The sequence below is a fragment of the Schistocerca nitens genome, chromosome 3 (assembly GCF_023898315.1).
Source record: "Schistocerca nitens isolate TAMUIC-IGC-003100 chromosome 3, iqSchNite1.1, whole genome shotgun sequence".
NCBI lineage: Eukaryota > Metazoa > Arthropoda > Insecta > Orthoptera > Acrididae > Schistocerca > Schistocerca nitens.
In genome coordinates, this window is record NC_064616.1 from 604,642,459 (window position 1) to 604,658,053 (window position 15,595).

General features: G+C 40.5%; 1 protein-coding gene across 1 annotated transcript in view; it reads left to right on the top strand.

Annotated features, from left to right (window-relative positions):
• Window positions 1-15,595, top strand: part of LOC126248535 (hemicentin-1-like) — an 838,517-nt gene that overhangs the window by 200,033 nt on the left and 622,889 nt on the right. The window lies entirely within an intron of this gene.

Consider the following 15,595-nt stretch of genomic DNA (forward strand, 5'->3'; position numbering starts at 1 on the left):
TTAATTATGTACATGACACTACTTCGTGGCACATTATATATATATGTGAAATCACCATGAGAGTACGCACATTCAATTCAAAGATATCCTATGTAGCTCTTCGACAGCTACTGATATTGTAGGTTATGCTTTTTATGTACACTGTGAATAGCAACAGACCATTCACCTTTCTAGATGTCTCATAAACAAATACTTTATCTATAAAATATCAACAGATATTAGTGCCTAACGTTCCTTGGAGGCAACAAATTCATCATCTAACTTTCAATATGCTGTTTACATTTTTCTTCATGCTTTAGTTGGAGAGAACAAAAAATATTTCACCTGATTATATATGTGTTTATTTTTACAATAATGTGGGGAGAATTGGAAAAAAAAACATTATAGACAGAAGGTTAGGTCACAAAAGAAACACTAAGTGTATGGCAGTAGCTTGAAGTAGTAAAGGTAAATCAAAACTGCAGTTTTGTTCCAGGCGGTTGGCTCTTGAAAGAAATATTACAAGAACCAGGACAGTGACATAATAGTAAGTCTCATTAGTAGTTAGAGTTGGAGGTGAAATTAATACTTGTCCAAGGCCTTTAATTGTGTAGGTCATGATACTCTTTCAGAAAAGCTTAAGTTGTATATAGAATATGGAATAAAACACCAGTTTTAAGAACAGGACCATCAACAAGAGCCTATTCTCCCTGGAAGCACATATGTTGAGCACACACAAATGTAGACATTGAGTTGAATGACCTGTCTCAGATGAGACTACTTCTGTTTGTGCATACATAGCATGTTTTACCAAGTTTAAATATTTCATAAATAAATGAGTTACAGGACCTTCCAAAAATCACAAATATTAAATGATGAGTAATTATAGGAGACAGGTATCAAACCAGAGACACACACTTCATCAGACACTGACAATTTCCCATACACAATGATGGATGATACACAACATACAACATTGCGCCCCATCTGTGAAAACAGTTGCCCACTGTTTCAGAGTCTACTACAACTTCTTGAATGCAGATCTAGTCAGTGGTCCTTCATGTGGTGGTGCTGTTACATCCTAGTGTTGATCATGTTTTCATGCCCATATGATCCCAGCAACATTCAGATGAAGTTACTTCCATCAATTGCAATAATTGGCTAGGTCTTGATATACCTTGTACCATTTACTGGCACTTCAGGGCAATGGTAGGTCCTCATGCATAAATGATATCTCTGCATTTCTGTCTCATTGATGTAGAATTCTCATTCTCAACTTTGTAAGTGATGTCTGACAAGTGACATAGGATTCAATATGTGCTAATGTAGCACTTTGATAATGTTTCTGATACCCTGACCTTTCACATAGATGTAAAAGTCTCTAAAAGGTTGTGGCGGTCTCTCCTGCTTTATTTATTCTTTGTTTGCTGATTGTTGTCCTTGGTGTCAATGTACTGCATTGCTAAACTAGCTGAAAAATGGGTTGTGGATTCTGACACCGACTACTTTAAATGATGTAGCTGACAGATGCACAGTTATGTTTTACAGTACCTTAATTTTCATTTTTCACTTTGCACAACCCCCAATGATACACAGTTATATGGCCAGTGCACTTTCATTTAACCTTCAATTAGCCTCATTAATAGTTTGCAAGCAAAACTCTATGTACTGCTGTAATAGTTTGCTGTTGAACATCTACGAGCAGTAAAAACATAACCACAAAGTTCACAGTTCTCGAAGAATAATCAGGTACATATGGAGCAGATACTGTCACCATTTTCACACATGTCCTAATTGCCTAATTGTTTAACAATTATTCCACAGTTAATTTGAAGCATTGTTGTTGTTATAACCAGTACAGGTTACTCGTCAGAAACTCATGGGCTGACTGTCTTGTGACTAAAAATCTAGCCCTTATATATATCATCACTAAAACTACACATTGTTCAAAGTTAAATTTACAGAAATTACAATTAGAACTTAACTCATTAAATTAACTGAATACATCAAAAAATTGGTTGTTTTTAGCAGTTTCTTCTACTATGAGGTTTAGGCCATATTATTTGTTTAAATCATGAAATTAACAAATATAGTTATGCAAACAATACTTTTGACAAAACTGTTAATTACTTTGGAATCAATGAAGGGCTGGTCTTGCCAACATGTTTTTGAATAGAGACAATAGATCCTTTAAAATTACTATTAGTTTTTCCTCCAAATGTTTATACTTAGTGCAGAATTTACATTTGTTTATATGTCAACAACAGAATTTAAGTTATGAAACAATTACTGATTTAGCCCTATAATGAAAGATATTAACTAGTAATAGACAAAATAAATTAGAAAACCAATTACATACATAAAACTAAGCACAAAATTAGATCTGGTGTTATATTCTTTAAATAGGAGGGTCAACCTTTCTCTTTTATGGAAATACAGATTATATTCATGTATGTTAATGGTAAATTGTAAAAAGTGAAAAAACGAATTTAAGGAGGCAGGTGGCAAAACAAGAAGGGAATTAAAATTATCCCAGCTTGCTTTGTCAAAAGGTCACGTTTTTTGACATCCCTTTTAGTAGCAGCTTCTCAGCTGTGGATCAGGGAAATATCAAGCAATTTGTAGTGTCTTGTTTTTCTGTGTTGCATGTGAATTTCATGATAGACAGTATCGTGTCCTGGTGTGTCTGTTCATCACTATGCATCAAAAATATATTTGCCAATATGTTATTGAAATGTTCCATGAGGCCATTCGTCTGTGGGCGGTAGGCAATTTTAGAGTGTGTGCGCCCTGGGACAATCAGTAAAAACCTGGGTATTTTCTCACTTTTGAGAAAACTGGGAAAACATGGGAATTTTTTTAGAATTCCAGGATTTTTTTTAGAATTCCAGGAACTTTTTTAGAATTCCAGGAATTTTTCATCATTTTAGTTTTGAGTTTATTTTTTGTAATTTGATTGGTAAGAACTGATGATCTAACAATGAATTTTAATTTAGCTCACTACTGCAGAATAATATTCAGCAATAAAACACAAATGAGAGAAAAATGTCAAAATAAAACTTGTTGAAAAGAAAATGCTCCATTTACAACAACAAAACACAGTGCAAACACAAACGTCTACTGACAGCAACATGTGTCAAATGCTTTAGGACAAAGACTATGCAATACTTCATAAAAACAAACTGATTTCAATAAGTGTGGCTTCACAACTGTTTACATTTCTAACAGGTTGCATGGAAATATTGCAAATGGTGGTATGAGAAGCATTACTTTCAAAATAAATTTCCTTTTACACTAGGTTGAATTATGTTACATGTGAGAATGTGTGATGGATTTCTTAAATCGTGGAGTGTTTGACTCTCATTCAAAGATTAATGCTTTGAGGAGCATTCACTTAGCAAAATTTTGGACCAAAAAGACCTGACATTTATGTCCTTATTTAAAACTTTACTGCACATTTGTGTTTTATATATCTTAAATGATAACACATGCGTAAAAAGAGTTCTGTTATATTTGAAGCTTAGGTTTTCTTGCAGCTAGACTCTATGTATATTAATTTAAACCATTACCTTTTCCTATTTTTGCGTTTGTACAGCTTAACAATGATGTTGCTGTTGGCTGACTACATCATATGTCCTATCCTCCAAATATCAGCTGTCATTGGCTGGTGAGATCATGTGATGTGAGCTGTCATTGGCTGAAAGAACACATTGCTATCTCGATTTCAGTGCTTCAGAAGCTAAGGTGCTGTTATTTTTGTATTTATACTTTTGTAAAGTGAAAATGCAGTGTACATGTTACAGCACATCAAAGGTGTTTTTTCTAAGGTGCCTCGATGTTCTGCACTCGTGTATAAAACAATTACCATTCAAAGGACTGAGAAGTATCCCAGTTCTGACGGAAAGTATACTGTCACTTGATACAAAAAAAAGTATATTTTCACCTGGTAAAAAGTGTCCTATTAACTGGGATATCAGGGAAAAAATCTGGGAATTTTTTTTCCTTGTCCATGTGTACACCCTGAAATATCATCCTCCCATTTTTAGGATGTACAGTTGATAGGCTACAGCTATTTAGTTTGTTCAATATTGATTGACCTTCCCAGGGGACACCACCTTATCGAAGGCACTTTCACTGCCAGATGGAAGGGTTCACGTGCCCTGACAAAGTCAAGGACTGTGCTAGTGGTTGCATAGCTGCTGGTAGGGTCACCTAAGCTGGAATTATCTTGACATAGGAACCAAAAAATGTGTGTCCCATAATGTAGCGCAGGGAGTGCTCTAGATGTGTGGTGAAGCCAGGTTCCCTAAAGGAGTAAACCTGATACAAGTCCTGTCCTCCAGGCTGGGTTTGGGCTTGGGGCTGATAACCCCATACTAACTAAATTCTGTAAAATAAAGGCTATTTTTAAAACTAAACTGAAGCCTCAAATACTGGATGGGAAATACACTCATGGAAATTGAAATAAGAACACCGTGAATTCATTGTCCCAGGAAGGGGAAACTTTATTGACACATTCCTGGGGTCAGATACATCACATGATCACACTGACAGAACCACAGGCATATAGACACAGGCAACAGAGCATGCACAATGTCGGCACTAGTACAGTGTATATCCACCTTTCGCAGCAATGCAGGCTGCTATTCTCCCATGGAGACGATCGTAGAGATGCTGGATGTAGTCCTGTGGAACGGCTTGCCATGCCATTTCCACCTGGCGCCTCAGTTGGACCAACGTTCGTGCTGGACGTGCAGACCGCGTGAGACGATGCTTCATCCAGTCCCAAACATGCTCAATGGGGGACAGATCCGGAGATCTTGCTGGCCAGGGTAGTTGACTTACACCTTCTAGAGCACGTTGGGTGGCACGGGATACATGCGGACGTGCATTGTCCTGTTGGAACAGCAAGTTCCCTTGCCGGTCTATGAATGGTAGAACGATGGGTTCGATGACGGTTTGGATGTACCGTGCACTATTCAGTGTCCCCTCGACGATCACCAGTGGTGTACGGCCAGTGTAGGAGATCGCTCCCCACACCATGATGCCGGGTGTTGGCCCTGTGTGCCTCGGTCGTATGCAGTCCTGATTGTGGCGCTCACCTGCACGGCGCCAAACACGCATACGACCATCATTGGCACCAAGGCAGAAGCGACTCTCATCGCTGAAGACGACACGTCTCCATTCGTCCCTCCATTCACGCCTGTCGCGACACCACTGGAGGTGGGCTGCACGATGTTGGGGCGTGAGTGGAAGACGGCCTAACGGTGTGCGGGACCGTAGCCCAGCTTCATGGAGACGGTTGCGAATGGTCCTCGCCAATACCCCAGGAGCAACAGTGTCCCTAATTTGCTGGGAAGTGGCGGTGCGGTCCCCTACGGCACTGCGTAGGATCCTACGGTCTTGGCGTGCATCCGTGCGTCGCTGCGGTCCGGTCCCAGGTCGACGGGCACGTGCACCTTCCGCCGACCACTGGCGACAACATCGATGTACTGTGGAGACCTCACGCCCCACGTGTTGAGCAATTCGGCGGTACGTCCACCCGGTCTCCCGCATGCCCACTATACGCCCTCGCTCAAAGTCCGTCAACTGCACATACGGTTCACGTCCACGCTGTCGCGGCATGCTACCAGTGTTAAAGACTGCGATGGAGCTCCGTATGCCACGGCAAACTGGCTGACACCGACGGCGGCGGTGCACAAATGCTGCGCAGCTAGCGCCATTCGACGGCCAACACCGCGGTTTCTGGTGTGTCCGCTGTGCCGTGCGTGTGATCATTGCTTGTACAGCCCTCTCGCAGTGTCCGGAGCAAGTATGGTGGGTCTGACACACCGGTGTCAATGTGTTCTTTTTTCCATTTCCAGGAGTGTACATATATGACCCCGGCAAAGGAAATGGAGAAAGGATTTGACAGTAGTAATATGGAATGTGAGGATGGTGCTTTAGCCTGGAAAAATTAAAGACATACCCAATGAAATCTTAATATTTCAGCATGATGTTGTAAGGCTACAGGAAACTGGCCAATTTGAAACATGGCTTATAATAACCAGGAAAGCTAGAGAAAGCTTATTAGAATTTGAAACCACTAATGAAAGAATGTGCAGACTTAGAATAGGAGTGAAATTTAGGAACATACCAGTTGTAATTGCACATGCGCCAACAGAGGAAAAGGCAAATATAATAAAAGAACAGCTGTATGAAGATCTGGGAAAGGTAGGTTTTGCAGTATGTAGGTATGACTTGATGTTATTAATATGAGATTTGAATGCAAAAATTCAGAGGAGTGAACATTAGCACCAAGTCTCTGGACAACAGTGCACAAAGAAAACAATTAGAATGGAGATCTTGCAGTGGCAGTTCACAGTGGGGAATAATATGATAATTACGAGCAACGGCTTCGCACACAGAAGGATAAACTGGGTGCATGGATGTTGGCAGTCAATTGAATAGTCAACCAGATTGACTATATTTTAATGAATGCCCACCACTCCAGCTCAGTTGTAGACCTACAAAGCTGTAGAGGACCAAATTGTGACTCGGATCACTATGTGGTAAAATCAACATTGAGAGAGAAACTGTTGTTAGGGAATTGCAATAGAACTTAAAAGAGGATGAACTGGAATCTAGAAAAACCAAAAATTTTTGATGGAAAAAATACCAACTAATGCCAAGTGGGAAATTGAGTAATGAAAAGCCATTGGCAGGAGTAGGCAAAAGATGGAGCAGTATTGAATAAGTCATTATGCTGCAAAAGAAATAGCATGAGAAGAAACAGAAGAACCATGGAATGGTTTCATGAAGAATTCAGGTTGGCAATAGAGGAAAAGAATATGGCAAGAACGAGATTGCTATAAAGAGAAACCAGAGGTAATGTGACATAATATAGAGAATTAAGGAGAAGAGTTAACAGATTGTGCAAGAGAAAGAAAAGAGAGTGGACTAAGAAGAAATTTGAAGAACTAAAGAAATTCAGAGAACTAATGGAGCTGAGGAAACAGAGCGAAATAAGAAAGTTCTATGATGCTATAGGCAAAATAAAGAGTAGACAGAAGCCATGGTCAAGTAAAGATGGGAAAATAATAAGGGAGGAAGAACAGATAGTGGGCAGATGGGCAGAATACTTCAAAGACACAGTAAATAAAAGCATAGAAAAGGAACAGACAGTGCCACAGGAAGAAATAGGGGAACTATAGGCAAGCAATGATAGAAAAACCAGTGCTGCAACATGTTCTTGTGGTTGCCCACAAGATGAAAAACAGTTGAGCTCTTGTTGAAGATAGTATAGTCTCTGCATTAATAATAATTGGTGGAGGTGCTGTAATAAAGGACACTCTAGTGTCAGACATATGGGAAATTGAAACTATGCCAGATAACTTGAAAACCGGAGTAATTATCCCCATTTATAAGAAAGAAGATAGAGCAGCATATGAAAAGTATAGACGTATAACATAACTAAGTTGACTTATAAGATCTTCACAAGTATACCAAACAAAAACAAAAGTTTGCAGATGGCATACTTGGGGAATATCAGTGTGGCTTTTGATCAGTTGAGCTGCAGCTGATAAAATACTTGTGATCAGACACATGGGACAAAATTCTGTGAACATGATATATATCTGCACTTCCTATTCATTGATTTCAAACAAGTCTTTGGCAACATAAATGGGCAGGAACTCTGAAATTGGTATATGTGTTAAACTAATGAATCTTATCAAATGATAATGACAAAGAAAAGACCTCAAGTAAAAATATTTACCAAATTATGTGAAAGCTTTGTCTTCAATAAAGGAGTGAAGCAAGGTGACAGTCTCTCCACTGCCTTATTCAATATAGCCCTGCACAGCATAATAAATAAGGTCGATAAAACATGGACTATGTTTATGAAAATCAGCTAGATATGTGCATATACTGATGACTTCACAATAGCAGGAAGAAATACCAACACAATTAAAGGAACATACCTGGCAATAGGAAAAGAAGTATTAGAAATCGGCATCATAGTAAATGAAAATAAAATATATATTAATGCTACACTCTGATGCCAGAAGAACACCTAAAGGTCTAAATAAAAATGGGAAGCATTTCAAATGAGTGTCCTCCTGAACAGAGCTTATTTTACGAATTTACAAATCTTCAAAAAACCTTGTTACAAGGACAAAAGAACTCCTAACACATAACTCCCTAGTTCTCCCAGTTGTCACATATGGGTTAGAGATATGGATGCTGACAGAAGATGATGAAAATGCCTTAATCACCTTTAAGTGAAAAGTGCCATGTAAAATTTATGGCCCAATAAGGGAAGAAGAAAGCTAGAGGCTATACAATAACAACAAGTTAAAGGCATTAACACAAGAAAGGGATATAGTATGTAGAAAGGACAGATAAATTGCAGATCAGGAGGCAAAAATTTGTGCCCTTAAGGCTGAATTAGAAAACACGAACTTGGAATTACGTAGGTTAAGGGAGGGAAAAGAGACTGGTAACTTGAAAAAAGGTAGCAAGCAATGGCCAAGAAATGGAAACAGTTGAAAAATCTCCAGAAATTCAATTAGTAAATCAGTTTGGCTTACTATCTGAAGTGGAGGAAGGGCCTCATCCAGATGTAGCTGAAAGTAGGTTGAAGCAGAATATTAGCTTAAAGAAAAAAGACAGGTCGGGATCAAACCAGAATAGGAAAAGAAGAATTCTACTTATAGGCAGCAGTCATGGGAGGGGTGTGGGCCAGCAGCTTCAGGAGAAATTAGGTGCAGGGCACCAGGTCACAAGTTTTGAGAAACCAAGTGCTAGCCTTAGCCAAGTGACAGAAAACTTAGGTCAGCTATGCAGGGACTTTGAGAAGGAAGATCAGGTAATTATAGTTGGGGGAGCAGGAAACAGCCTGGCTATGAATCCAAGATACAGTATTAGGAGTGACCTGGATAAAATAGGAGCAGAAACTGAGAACACAAATGTGGGTTTTGTGGAGGTCTTTCAGAGCCATGATCAGCCCTGGGTAAACACTGCTGTAAGGCATATTAACACTGAGCTGGACAGGATGCTCCAGACACCGGCAAAATCTCACATAAGTGTTGTTCCAGTAAATGCTATTGGTTGGTGGGGATACACTACACATGGCCTGCACCTACATAGGATGGGGAAAACTAAGTTAGCTTCTCTATTAGCAGAAACTGTAATGGGGTCCACAGTCACACAAGGGGTGATCCCTGTGGTTAATGGATCCAGGCAGACAGGTTTTTTAGGTTAAATCCAAAGTCCAGACAGATGACAATCATGATAAATAGAATAAAAGAAACTTCACGTACAGTTGATGGGGTAAAGCTAAGGGCAGTATCAACATACTTCATCAAAATATCAGGGGAATAAAAAATAAAGTAGATGAGCTATTAGCGTGTTTAGATGATCTCAAAAATAAGAATGAGATTGATATACTCTGCCGGCTGTGGTGGTCTAGCGGTTCTAGGCGCTCAGTCCGGAACCGCGCAACTGCTACGGTCGCAGGTTCGAATCCTGCCTCGGGAATGGATGTGTGTGATGTCCTTAGGTTAGTTAGGTTTAAGTAGTTCTAAGTTCTAGGGGACTGATGACCACAGATGTTAAGTCCCATAGTGCTCAGAGCCATTTAAACCATTTTTTTTAATATACTCTGTCTGTCTGAACACCATGTAACTGTGGGCATGGATAGTGTTAGTATAAGTGGGTATAATTTAGCATCTTACACTTGTAGATCTAGGATGGATAAAGGAGGAGTTGCCGTTTTCATAAAACAAGGGTATAAATGCAAAACTGTAGAAGTAAGCAAATTTTGTGTTGATCAGCACTTTGAGGTTTGTGCATGTGAACTTCAGCTAGATATTGTAGTACTGATATTAGCAACAGTGTACAGGTCCCCCATTAGGAGACTGGGAGCTGTTCATCAAAAAGTTTGACTCCCTGTTATGCTGTCTGTCAGACAAAAAGAACAAGTTATTAATCTGTGGTGATTTCAATGTAAACTTTCTAAGTAGTTCTGATAAGAAAAGTGAACTAGAAGTGTTATTAACAACATATAAGTTAGAATTAGTTATGAATTTCCCTGCACGTATAGCTCAGGACAGTAGCACACTAATAGACAATGTATTTATACAGAAAGAGGATGTAAAACAAACACGTGCTTTCCCTGTGGTAAATGGATTGTCAGACCATGATGCACAACTTATCAACTTACAAAACCTAACATGGTGTACAGTTCAGAAACCATTAAGTAAAAGTGTGAGGTCATTCAACCCAGTATCTAAAAAGCTCTTCAGAGAAAGCTTAAGAAATATTAATTGGGGAGATGTATATAATGAGCCAAATGCTAAGTGCAGCATATTTCTTGATAAATTTATATCCCTCTTTCAACATTATTTCCAAAAGAAAATTACAAAGTGTAACACCACACACTTTTCAAAGAAACCTTGGATTACTACAGGTATTAAAGTGTCTTCAGACAGAAAAAGAAAACTGTATGAGACAGCAAGAACAAGTAAAGATCCAGAAATAGTGTAAAACTACTTCTGAGAAAAGTTGTAAGAAAATCAAGAAACATGTATGTTAGAGAAGAAATTAACAACTCTGGCAATAAAATCAAATCAATATGGAATGTTGTTAGAAGGGAGACAGGAAAAATAACCACTGGGGTAGGTTGTATTACTGTTAAAGAGAACAAGACCATTCTAACCAACAGTACACAAGTAGCTAATGTATTTAACAACCATTTCTTAAGTGTAGGAGAAAAAATTGGCGAGAACAGTTCAAAAGAAAAAGTTAGGCAGTACATGGAAGAGTCTGTTTTGAAAAAATTTAGTCAGATTAAGTTTCAACTAACAACCTCTTGTGAAATAAGTAAAATTATTAAATCTCTGAAAAATAAATGTTCTGTTGGAGCAGATGACATCTCTAATAAGATATTAAAACAATGTGGAGCAATTACAGCTGATGTTCTGAGTCACATATGTAAAGCATCACTCTTTCAAGGTATATTCCCAGACAGGTTAAAATATGCCCATGTTAGGCCTCTCCATAAAAAGGGGGACACCACAGATGTCAATAATTATTGGCCAGTATCCTTACTTACAGTATTCTCAAAAATCTTCGAGAAAGTAATGTACTCAATAGAGGTTAGCCTTCTCAACAGTAATGGGATACTTAGTAAATCACAGTTCGGATTTCAAAAATGCTGTTCCACTGAGACAATTTCACTGTCCACATAATAGAGTCTTTAAATAGTAAAATGTCACCAATAGGAATTTTCTGTGACTTGTCCAAAGCATTTCATTGTGTGAACCATGACATTATGTTACAGAAATTACAATTCTATGGTATAAATGGAATAGCATATGAGTGGTTTACGTCATACCTAATGAACAGGAAGCAAAAACTTTCCTTATATGGGTCAAGTAATTTAAATAAGTTTGCCACTTCATCTAACTGGTGTGAAATTACATTAGGTGTTCCACAGGGTACAATCATGGGTCCCCTTCTGTTCTTGATATATGTGAACGACCTCCCTTCCTATCTGAAACAGGAAGCTGAACTGACTGGGCTTGCTCTAAACTTTGAAAAAACACAGTACATCCAATTTTATGCTGCAAAAAGTACAATTCCTTCAATAAATATAACACATCAACAGAATTCAGTAGAAAGGGTAGAGCAACTAAGTTTTCGGGTGTAAATATAGATGAGAATCTCAATTGGAAAATTCGTATTTTGATCTCCTAAAGCAACTAGGTTCAGCAACTTTTGCGATCAGAATAATTGCAAATTTTGAGGATATATAAATTAGTAAGCTAACATACTTTGCATACTTTCACCCTCTGATGTCATACGGAATAATATTTTGGGGTAACTCAACATTTCAACAAAAAGTATTCACTGCTCAAAAGAAAGTGGTTAGAATAATGTGTGGGGTTCATAGTCGCACATCTTGTAGGCATCTTTTTAAAAGATTGGGAATTCTTACAACAGCCTCACAATACATCTACTCACTAATGAAATTTTTTGTCAACAACATGTACCAGTTTAAAAACAACAGTGACATTCATGATTATAATACCAGAAAAAAGAAAGACTTACACCATCCTTTGCTCAACCTATCTTCGGCACAGAAAGGGATAAAATATGCTGCTATAAAAATTTTGAACACATTACCAGATGAAATAAGGTGTCTGACAGATAGCAGTAATAGCTTCAAGAATAAATTGAAATCATATCTCCTTGACAACTCCTTCTATACCATAGATGAATTCTTGAATAGGAATAAATAAATCTATAAATACACTCCTGGAAATGGAAAAAAGAACACATTGACACCGGTGTGTCAGACCCACCATACTTGCTCCGGACACTGCGAGAGGGCTGTACAAGCAATGATCACACGCACGGCACAGCGGACATACCAGGAACCGCGGTGTTGGCCGTCGAATGGCGCTAGCTGCGCAGCATTTGTGCACCGCCGCCGTCAGTGTCAGCCAGTTTGCCGTGGCATACGGAGCTCCATCGCAGTCTTTAATACTGGTAGCATGCCGCGACAGCGTGGACGTGAACCGTATGTGCAGTTGACGGACTTTGAGCGAGGGCGTATAGTGGGCATGCGGGAGGCCGGGTGGACGTACCGCCGAATTGCTCAACACGTGGGGCGTGAGGTCTCCACAGTACATCGATGTTGTCGCCAGTGGTCGGCGGAAGGTGCACGTGCCCGTCGACCTGGGACCGGACCGCAGCGACGCACGGATGCACGCCAAGACCGTAGGATCCTACGCAGTGCCGTAGGGGACCGCACCGCCACTTCCCAGCAAATTAGGGACACTGTTGCTCCTGGGGTATCGGCGAGGACCATTCGCAAGCGTCTCCATGAAGCTGGGCTACGGTCCCGCACACCGTTAGGCCGTCTTCCGCTCACGCCCCAACATCGTGCAGCCCACCTCCAGTGGTGTCGCGACAGGCGTGAATGGAGGGACGAATGGAGACGTGTCGTCTTCAGCGATGAGAGTCGCTTCTGCCTTGGTGCCAATGATGGTCGTATGCGTGTTTGGCGCCGTGCAGGTGAGCGCCACAATCAGGACTGCATACGACCGAGGCACACAGGGCCAACACCCGGCATCATGGTGTGGGGAGCGATCTCCTACACTGGCCGTACACCACTGGTGATCATCGAGGGGACACTGAATAGTGCACGGTACATCCAAACCGTCATCGAACCCATCGTTCTACCATTCGTAGACCGGCAAGGGAACTTGCTGTTCCAACAGGACAATGCACGTCCGCATGTATCCCGTGCCACCCAACGTGCTCTAGAAGGTGTAAGTCAACTACCCTGGCCAGCAAGATCTCCGGATCTGTCCCCCATTGAGCATGTTTGGGACTGGATGAAGCGTCGTCTCACGCGGTCTGCACGTCCAGCACGAACGCTGGTCCAACTGAGGCGCCAGGTGGAAATGGCATGGCAAGCCGTTCCACAGGACTACATCCAGCATCTCTACGATTGTCTCCATGGGAGAATAGCAGCCTGCATTGCTGCGAAAGGTGGATATACACTGTACTAGTGCCGACATTGTGCATGCTCTGTTGCCTGTGTCTATGTGCCTGTGGTTCTGTCAGTGTGATCATGTGATGTATCTGACCCCAGGAATGTGTCAATAAAGTTTCCCCTTCCTGGGACAATGAATTCACGGTGTTCTTATTTCAATTTCCAGGAGTGTATAGTATATGCATTTTGTGCCATTTAAGAGAATGGGATAAATAATATAAATAGTAATCTTCAACTCTTTATTGTAATATATATATATATATATATATATATATCACGTAGGAGAAATATATCTAAAAACAAAGATGATGTGACTTACCAAATGAAAGTGCTGGCAGGTCGACAGACACACAAACAAACAGAAACATACACACAAAATTCAAGCTTTCGCAACAAACTGTTGCCTCGTCAGGAAAGAGGGAAGGAGAGGGAAAGACGAAAGGATGTGGGTTTTAAGGGAGAGGGTAAGGAGTCATTCCAATCCCGGGAGCGGAAAGACTTACCTTAGTGGGAAAAAAGGACGGGTATACACTCGCACACACACACATATCCATCCACACATATACAGACACAAGCAGACATCATGTCTGCTTGTGTCTGTATATGTGTGGATGGATTTGTGTGTGTGTGCGAGTGTATATCCGTCCTTTTTTCCCACTAAGGTAAGTCTTTCCGCTCCCGGGATTGGAATGACTCCTTACCCTCTCCCTTAAAACCCACATCCTTTCGTCTTTCCCTCTCCTTCCCTCTTTCCTGACGAGGCAACAGTTTGTTGCGAAAGCTTGAATTTTGTGTGTATGTTTGTGTTTGTTTGTGTGTCTGTCGACCTGCCAGCACTTTCATTTGGTAAGTCACATCATCTTTGTATATATATATATATATATATATATATATATATATATATATATAATTTTGTTTCATATGTGCATTTCTTGTGCACTTGACACGTTCCACATCTTAACGGCTACCATACCGTGCGACTGATCAATGGAACACATAACCAACTAACTAACTAACTGTCAAATCACAACGAGTATGATGTCTAGGGAATGTGAAGAGAGTAGTGGAGGATAGAATATGAAAGAAAATGATGCCAGGTATGATCCATGCTGCTAAACAGAAAGGGAGACCTAGAAGTAGGTTGATTGATGATGTGACAGAAGATCTCAATGGCATGGGAGTCTGGGGCTGGAATAGAGTTGCAAAACCCAAGAAGCATGGAGGAAAATAGTTAAAGAAGCCAAGGGTCAACAAGGGCTGTAGTAGTGCTACACAAGAAGAAGAATATTGATTGACACTCCCCCTATAACACTTGCAAGTTATCAGTTTGAAATGTGTGTCGAAACATCGATAGACTATTGTACTGTCTACCACCACTGCTGCTTCCCGGAGGTGGCACACTGCAGCAGCACTTGTACTGGCTTGCAAGTATGCTGGTGGAAATGGATAAGACAACATGGAAGCAGACAAGCATTGGCATCAGTGGGCAATGTGTTTATCTGGGGGGAAGGTTGACTGCTTCAGACAACCAAGGAGGTTAGTAGCCATATGTGGTAAAACAGCACCAAGGCACTTATTGGGTATCAAAGTTCAGAGACAGCAGGGACTATGCTGAAAAGTGCAAAAACCTGGGGTGCCAGCAACTGTACACAAAACAAACAATGTCCAGCGTGTCAGTGACTTGATAATGGAGTACAGGCAAATCACATTTGATGAACTAATGAAAGCAACAGGTCTATCATGAGAGATACTCCACACCATCATCCACAAGGATTTGAAGATGAAGAAGGTGTGTGCACAATGGATGCCCCATTCCCTCACCATTGCACAGATACTGAAGCATGTGGAAATATACCAACAGTTGGTGCAACAGTACAGGGCAGATACAGCCAAGTTCTTTGAGCATTTGGTCACCATTGACAGGTCATGGTTCTTCCATGAGACTACAGAAAAGAAGCAATGGTCTATTGAGTGAAAGCATGTGGGAACCCTGAACCCAAGAAGTCTTGGCTGGAACAATTCCTACAGTGTTCTGCGATCAGAAATGGGTACTGCTTGTAGATTGGTTCC